Raw genomic sequence first — 8,591 nt, 5'->3', positions numbered from 1 at the left:
ATCTCCCTGGGAGGGCTGTGGTGCGATGGGGCCCCACCTCTGAGGCTTGTGACCACCCTGGGACCGCCCAGCTATCCTGAGGCCAACAACTAGCTGGGTCTTCCGCCTCAGGGAGGTAAACTGAGGCATGGAATGAAAGAGATAGGTCTTGTGCCCTCATGTATGTGCATGCTTGTCTATGCGGACGGAGATGAGGACAGGTGCTTTCTCTGGGCAGCAGTGTATCTGTGGTGCACGGTTTTCATGAGCTCAAGGAATAAAAATCATTTATTAGTGGAGGAGCGAGGCTACATGTTATGCATAACTTGATTTTCTCATCAGATGCTCTTGTTATTACATATTCAGGGAGGGTTTATTTAGAAAATAATTACATGCCCATTCACTGAGGCTTTTTGGGCTTGTGCTGATGGGGTTGGAGCTGCAGGTCTTGACCCTTCCAGAAGGGCTTGCTCTCCTCTCTGGAACTGGGAAGGTGTGTATTGAGGTGCTGGGGCTGAAGGAGTCCACAGAGGGCCCCGGGTGGTCGGGGGAGGGCAAGCCCCTGCCTTGAGCAAGCCCCGTGGCCTCTGGCTGGTCACTCGACTTTTCTGGACCTCACAGATGCGGAGAAAGTATTCTCAGAGGCCCTTTCCAGCTGCAGACAATGAGCGTTCTCTTTTCTGGAGCTGGTGTTCTTCCCAGAGCTAAGCGCGCGGTTTGGTTCAGAAGGATCGAGAATCCTCACGAGCCCACAGATTCTCGGTGTGTGTTTTCTGCCACAGAGACCCCCAGTTTGAACTCTTGGTTCTGAACCCGCTGTTTCTGGAGTGTTGTCCACTTCTGAGGACCGTGCCGCCCCCGTCCCCCGCCTTCCGGGCCTCCTGATAAGTGGGGCTTGGAACCTAGGCTGGGCTACACAAGACTGACTGGGGTCTGAAAGAAAACCGTCCTTTTGCAAAGCTTTCCAGAATGACGTCTGAGGCATGAAGTCAGGGACAAGTACCTCACTGTTTCTCTGCAGTGGTCAGAGGAAGGGCAGTGGGCTGGCTTTGATCCCAGCCTGCTACTTGCTAGCTGCAAGACCTTAGGCAAGTAGCTTCATGTTCGTGTGCCTTGGTTTCCCCACCTGTCTAGAGGGTCGTTGGGTTTTAAATGAGCGAATGGGTGCCTACATTTAGAATAGCGGCTTTCACACAGTCAGGGCTCAAGAAATGTTAGCTCTTACTGTCTGTTGGCCTGTGTTCAGAGCCCTTGGCAAGCTAGAGCAGAAGGAGAGCGGGGTTCTCCTGGTCCCCCATCAAGGGCTTTCCATTCTGGGAATCCTCCTGGGCAGGGTGGGTGGGGTGCGTGTGAGTGGGGCCAGGAGAATCAGGAGAAGGATGAGAAGGCGGAGAACAGTCAGGGCCTTCTCCTGCTGGCAGCGGGCACGAAGGTCTGAGCATGGCCTCTGGGGCCAGCCTGCCTGGATACCACGTGTTAGCTGGGTGCCCAGGTGAGCTACTTTGCCTCTCTGTGCCTTCCTTGGGTACAGTTACTTGACTTCAACAGTTTCGTTTGAAGCTCAGTGTGATTCTATACGTCCTGAAGGGCCGGGACGACAGTTCCAGTTTCCAGCCACGGTGAAGGGCACCCACAAAGGGGAAGGAGCCCGCCCAAGGCCCACATGGCTTCTGGGTTCAGTGTTCCTAGACAGAGAAGGGTAGGGGCTGGCGCTCTGGGTTGGGGGTGTGGGGGTTGGGGGTAGCAGCCGGTGTCGGGAAAGCGTTGTGTGCAACAGAGAAACCATCCAGTCACTGGGCCGCGTGGGCACCCCCACCGCCGGTCTGTCCATCGTACGGGTGGTTATGGGTGCCTACTTTCTTCAAGAAGCTTCAGATCTTGGACTAAAGATTACAATAAGGTGGGTGTTGCCAAGAGGGAAGCTGCGGGGGTAGGTAAGGGGGACCTCACCTGGACTGGAGGAGGGGGAGGTATTGCGGAAGGTGAACTTCAATGTAGGGGTGAAGCTGAGAGCTTAGAAGTCCAGGTGCAGCAGGTAAGGATAACTGTGGGTGGACGGGACTGGGGAAACTGCCAGGAGGTATTTGGGCAGAGGGACACTGAGGACAGAACTGTTGGGGCTTCTGGCCCATTGTCAGAGACATGGGAGTGCGGTGCTAGGGACTTGGGACCCTGCCTCTGAGAGGCTTGGATTTGAACCTCTGTTCCACCTTGCCCTTCCCGTGTGTCCAGAGCAGGTTCCTCAGGCTCCTCGTCACATGAGGGGTCGGTGAGGGAACCTGTGGCAGCCTCTTGCTGTAGCACCAGCGCATGCCTGGGGATCAGCCCATCGCATGTCTGAGCCCTGCCACCTACCCCAGGAGACCACTCACTTTAGGGCACAAGAAAGGACCCGGGACTGGCTGCTCAGGCATGTGGGGATGGTGTTTGTGAGGTTGCTGAGCAAGGCCGTGAGGCAAACAGGGGAGAGGTGATCCAGCTCCGGAGACTGACTCTGGTGCTGAGTGCTGGGCTCCCAAGCCTCCGTGTGCCCCTCTGTCACAGGGGAGGAGCTCAGTCAGTGAGGGCCTCCTGCCCTCCTCCCTCCGTGGAGAAGCAGGGCTGCTGAGAGTCAAAGAGCTTTCATCTCAGCCTGGCATCTGTGGCTGGTGAGGGGGGTGACCCGTGTCCTTTCCCTGAGGGCAGGCCGGTGGGCGTGTTGTATGATTACACACGGGGTAACTGAGGCCAGGCAGCAAATCCATTCAGTTCGCTCCTTCAGAAGTCGTTTAGGGATCGCATTCTTCCAGGTCACGGAGACATGGAACAGAAGTTCCGGCAGACACGGGCTCCCTAGTGCACACATGAGTGACAGATGACGTGAAACATAACCCATGCCTCGGGGTTTGCTTACCAGGTGCCAGGCATTGTCTCAGAACAACCTGTGGGAGGCAACTATCATCAGCCCATTTTACTTATTAGTAAAGTGAGGCAGACGGGGTTAATCCACTTGCATGGGGCCACCTGGCTAACAGGGGAGGAGCGGGGACAGTCAGGTGCATAGAGGGCTCCAATGGGGCACCAGCAAAGTGGGACCAGGAGAGGAGGGGGTGCCTGAGGGTGAGGTGGGGGTGGGGAGTTGCTCAGCTTGAACGGATTCCCCGGGGAGGATTCCCCGTGGAAGTAAGCAGACACATCCAAAAGGAGGGACCTCCTGCAAAACAGCCCGGAGTCCTCACAAAAGGGAAATCAAAAGGTGGCGTAGCGGTCTAGATGAAAGCTGAAGGAAACCCAGCAAGGAGACGTGGTGCAGGGTCCTGATGGATGCTGAGTCCCAGAGCAGACCCAAACCAAAGACCCAGCTGTGACGGACGCTAAAGGGGCAAAAGCGGGAATTCGAATATGAACAGAATCTTTGAGAACAGTACCCCCTTGACAGGGGGTTTCCTGCATGTGACCCTCACGGCGGGCTTGCTGTAGGGGCTGAGGCGGGAGAAACCACGCAGGCAGGAGAGGCACAACATGAGCAAACGGTGAATCACGGTGATCGGAATATGCATGCTCATCCTTTCCAGCGCTTTCAAACCCTTCAAAATGAGAAAGAAGGCAGGGGTGGAGACTCTGAATCCCGTGTGCAGTGTAGCACAGGGGGAGAGGATCTGGGAGGATCTCCCTGGGGGCATGGGGCTTGAGGGTGGACCCCCAAGGACCTAGAGAGGCTTGGCAGGCTGAGAGGGAGGATGAACATTCTGGGAAGGGGGAACAGCAGGGCAGAGACTCAGAGGTGGACACAGGGTGGGGAGCTGGGGAGCAGGGTGTGGGGTTTGAGATGCCAGGGTTGCCGGGGCTGGGTATGGACGGAGGCTGCTTCCCCTGCGGGCTTGAGGGAGGGCACATTTCGTCTTGAGTACCTGTGTAGCCATGGAAGGCCTTCGGGTAAGTGGGGGTGTCGGTGATCCCACAGAGCTGTGCTCTTTGGAGGCTGCATAGATGCTGTGTGGGGAGGAGGGCCTCGGGGTCGGCGGCCCAGGAGACCGTGGCAGTGGCTGTGGACAAAGTGACCCGGCCTTCCACAGGGCAGACACCCCGGAATCAAAAAGCACAAGAAGGCTGAGAGTGTTCGGGAAGCAAAATTCAGAGTCTGGCAGCTAGTTGGATTGGAGGGTGGAGGGCTGGGAGGAGTTGGGGGTGACTCAGAGTTTTCCACCCGGGCGACCAAGAACACCGGCAGGCCCTTAGCTGGCTAGCAGATTGGTGGTGGTGGTGGTGGGGGGGCGGTTTAAGGAACTTTGGTGTGTATGTGAGGGGAGGTAGGTCTGGAGGTAGCTTGCACTTGAAGTGACTGGGGTCTCCCAGATGCCAGCCTGCGGCTTCTTGGGGGGTCCGAGTCTTCCCCACAGAATTGACAGCTGATGCCAATCACGTCCTTGTGTCCCCACCCAAGAAGACAAGGCAGGGAGGGGTGGATGGCCAGGAGGCGGGGATAGCACCGACCAAGCGCCTGCTTTTTGGTGACTTTCTTCCCCCAGGCTCACTGGCCTGCAGACGTCTGCCCTCTGGCCACATCATCTGGGGGCTCCTAGTGGGGGTAGGGCTGGGGGAGCTCCTTGCGGAGGTGGCCCGAGGCCTGAGCTGAAGGACCTCTAGGGCTGTGAGTCCCCTTTCACTCAACACCCCCACCACACTCTGCCCCCATAGGGCAGGGAGGAACCGACAAACAGCCTTTCCCACCCCAGGGCCCAGGACTCCCGCCAAAGCTGTTCTAGCCAGATGTGCCACGCCCCTCTGGATGGAACTGTCTGGCAGTCTGGCTTGGCTGAATGGAGGGTGGGAAGGACAGGATCCCCCTGAGGCCCCGGAAAGCCCTTGGATGCTGGGTGGGGGTGCTTATCACAGACTCCGGCTCTGGGCTTGGAGGGTGGGGAGGAATGAGTTCCTGGCTAGGACCCCTTCCCTTCTCTGGGCTTTGGCTCTTGAGGGAGGCAGGTCCTGCCATGGCTGTGCCTCCTTTGCCCGCCAGGATCCCCCAGGTCCTCTAGGAGCTAATCCAGCTAAGACGGGTCGGGGAGTGCTTTGGGAGGCTGGCTGCCACTTGTCAGGAAAACATAACCAGTGGCTACCCCTGAGCAGAGCTTTGCCTTTGTGGGCTCGTTCCCGTCCTCTACCCGCGTCTGCAGAGTAACCCTGGGTGAGGGCCATGTGGGTATCAGACACCTCAGTTTCTTCTTCGCTAGGATTTTAACCTCAGGTTGGTCGTTGGGATGCTCTTGTACCCCCTTGCATTGAACCACACGTCCTCGTGGCTCCTGCGCCCTGAGTTTTGCTTTGCCTTGAATACTTCATAGATCATGTCTGGTGTCCGCTTACAAGGACAGTCCCTTCAGATACTGGAAGATCTAAGACTCACCCACCCTAGACTTTCTCCTCCAGCAGACTGGTACCTTAAGCTCTGTAAGTGACTCTTTCCATGACTTTGCCAGACACCCTGTCTTATAGCAGGACAAGCTAATGTTGCCCGAGGAGGTCACAGCCTGGGGCCAGTTGCCTGGAGGTGGCCTCCTCCCTCCCATCTCACTCCCCAGCCTCTCGTGGAGGGCTAAAATCCCAGGAGGCTCCCCTCTCTGTAACCATGAGCATGTCCCACCCCAATTCCTGCAGCCCCTTGTGTCAAAGTGGCCTAATGTTTCCCCTGCTCTTTCTATACCCAGACTATCTTGTCCAAACCCATCATTTTCCTTTGGGGTCTGTGAGGCCCAGAGAAGGCCACTGAAGTCCTCTAGACTCCCATCCCAGAGTTCCTTCAGCAAGAGAGCCAGAATGAGGTGGGGGGAGGGGCAGGAGTGGGCTTGGCCTTGGCCTACAGGCTGCTTAGATGAGTGAGGGTGGAGAATGCTTCTGAGACCCTGTTCCTGTTCTCCACGCCCGTGTGTGGAGAGTTTGTAAACTCAACATTTATGAGTTTGGGCAGGAGGTCCCAGGGGAGAAGTCTGGGCGTTTGCTTGTCAGCCTGGAAGTTTCTGCCTGCTTCCCATCTGTTCATTGGGCTGCCAGGAGCCTCTTTTGGGGGATTCCACTGTTCATCTATACTTTGGGGAGAAGGCCTCCTTCTGTGGGCTTTGGGGGCGAAGAGCTGGATTTGGGGTATAGACAGAGAGGTCCAGGGGCTCAGCTGGAATGGGGAGTTCCGCTTGACTCCACGGATTGGGAGAGGCAGGCTTGGGGGGTGGCTGGAGTAGGCCTGAGAAGATTGGGCTATAGGGCTTCCTGCCTGCCTCCTTACACAGGCCTTAAACGGAACCCCAAGTCCCTTTCCTGCACCTCCCCCCAGCCCAGGGCTGGGCTGCTGCCGTTGACTTTAGGCCCAGCCCCCTCCCTGGAATGTCTAAGACCAAGATTATTTGGAAGGCTGCCAGGCAGGGCCAAGCCGGGCAAACAGGGGAGGTGAGACTTCAGAATGGTGGGGGCTCACCTGTGTCTCCCGATGGGCTGGGGGACACTGAGTGAGGTCTAGTGCAGGACAGTGCCCAGCCCTGCCCCTGCTGCCACCCTGCCCCCACCCTCTGCGGAAGGTGGAAGTATAGCTCCTTGGACCCAACACTCCAGACGGGCAGGTCCCAGGCTCTGCTGCCTGGTTTAGCCACCAGGGGGCAGTGCCAGGCTCCCAACTCCACCGCCCACCGCTCCCTCTACCTCTGTCTGTCCTGGGCTTTGTCTCTGCTGGGGCTGCCTCCCTGTCATCTCTGTCTGCTTGTCTTCTCTTTGAATTTTGAGCCCATCTCCAACTTCAGAAACGTTGCAAATATAGTGCAAAGAACTTGTTTTCCCGAGCTGTTTGCGGGCGAGTTGCTGATGTCCTTTACGGGCTGGGGGAAGAACCCAGTGCCAGCCAGCCCCTGCCTTTGACCGCCGTATCTCCTCAGACTCCAGCGGTCTTTCTCATCAGTCTGGAAATCTCAGACTTGCCTTGACTTCTGTGACCTTGTCACTTCAGATGATCACAAGCCATTTAATTGGTAGACTGTGCCTCGATTTGGGTCGGTCTGATGTTTCCTCATGATTACATTCCACTTGTCCCTTAGGCAGGGACATGGCAGACGTAGGGTCCTGTTCTCCAAGCTTCCCCTCTGCGGGGCACGATTTCCATTCACCCCGTTACTGGTCATGTTCGCTTTGATCCCTTGATTAACGAGGAGTCTGCCAGGCAAAGTTACTTTTTACCCCTTTGTAATTTAGAGCTGTGGCGTGGTGAGGGTCTTTGAGATATGTAAATCTTCTGTTTCTCATCAACTTTGAGCTTTTTCACTTATTTCCCATATGGGCCTGGACTCATTTAAGCACTATTACCATTCCATATTGTGATGCTCAAATCTGCCCAGGTTTAAAAGCCTTTGGGGGCCCATTCAAGCTGGCGCCTGTGTCCTTTTGTCTGTCTGCTTCTTTGATTCTCCGGTTCCCTTTATAGTCTCCGTGTGTTTCTGTCTAATTTCTCTTATTCTCTGTGTGTGCTGGTTTGTCTCTGCCTTTCTTTGCCTCTGCCTTATCTGGGTCTTCTTTCCTTCCTCTTTGACTTTCTGTTGCTTTTCTACATCCTTCTCTGTTCCTCTCTCTCTTTATCTGTGTCTCTCTGATTCTTTCTGTCTGTCTGTCTGTCTCCCTTTCTATCTCATTGCCTCTTTGTTTCTCTGGCTTTCTGTCGGTTTTTCGCTCGTGGCTCAGCTTCTCTCTTCCCTGGGACTCCCCACTGCAGTCAGTGTCTTCCAAGAGGATTCTGGACATACTGGGTTTGCGGGAGGCTGCCTCCCTCCCTCCTCTGAACACACAAGTCGCCCCCTCCAGCCCCAGCCCAGAGGCAATGGCGCAGGGTATGGGGAGGGAGACTTGACAGAGAAGAACACTCCCTCCCCGGGAACTGCAGGGTCTGTCATCAGCTGTGTCTCTGTGTGTGGCTATGCGTGTAGATGGGAGTCAGGACGCTCTGGGCCCCGGAGAGGGAGAGAGCGATGGAGCTGCCAAGGTCTGTGCTCTGCTGGCCCCTGCTGCTGAAGCTGGGAAATGAATCCGGTTGGACACCACGGTGGGGTCCCCTGAAGAGGCATGGTGCTGTGAGCAGGGATGTCTTCCTGAACGGGAAGCTCCCCCAGCCCATGCCTGGGCTGAGGGCCGCAGAAGGAGGTAGGGGGTCTAAGCCCCGGTGGTGCAGGGCTTTGCGGTTTAGAGTGCGTTCCTGTACCTGGTTACAAAAGACAAACTATTGGGGCTTGAGGGTGTGGGGTCCAACCTTGCGCTGTCTAGAGTAGGAAACTGAGGCCTTGGTAGCGGTGGGCAGTGACTGCAGCAGGGGCTTACAGCCGGTCAGACCCAGAGAAGTCTTGGACCACCTGCCCACCTCTCATCTCATGTGTGTGGTTGGGCTAGTTTTAAAAAGGAGATTTAACCAGAACGCCTGTGTGGCTCAGTGGGTTAAAGCCTCTGCCTTCAGCTCAGGTCATGATCTTGAGGTCCTGGGATTGAGCTCCGCATCGCATCGGGCTCTCTGCTCAGCAGGGAGCCTGCTTCCTCCTCTCTCTCGGCCTACTTGTGATCTGTCTGTCAAATGAATAAATAAAATCTTCAAAAAAAAAAAAAAAAGAAAA

This window comes from Mustela nigripes, chromosome 3, assembly GCF_022355385.1.
Source record: "Mustela nigripes isolate SB6536 chromosome 3, MUSNIG.SB6536, whole genome shotgun sequence".
NCBI classification, from domain to species: domain Eukaryota; kingdom Metazoa; phylum Chordata; class Mammalia; order Carnivora; family Mustelidae; genus Mustela; species Mustela nigripes.
This window is presented reverse-complemented; position numbering follows the sequence as displayed.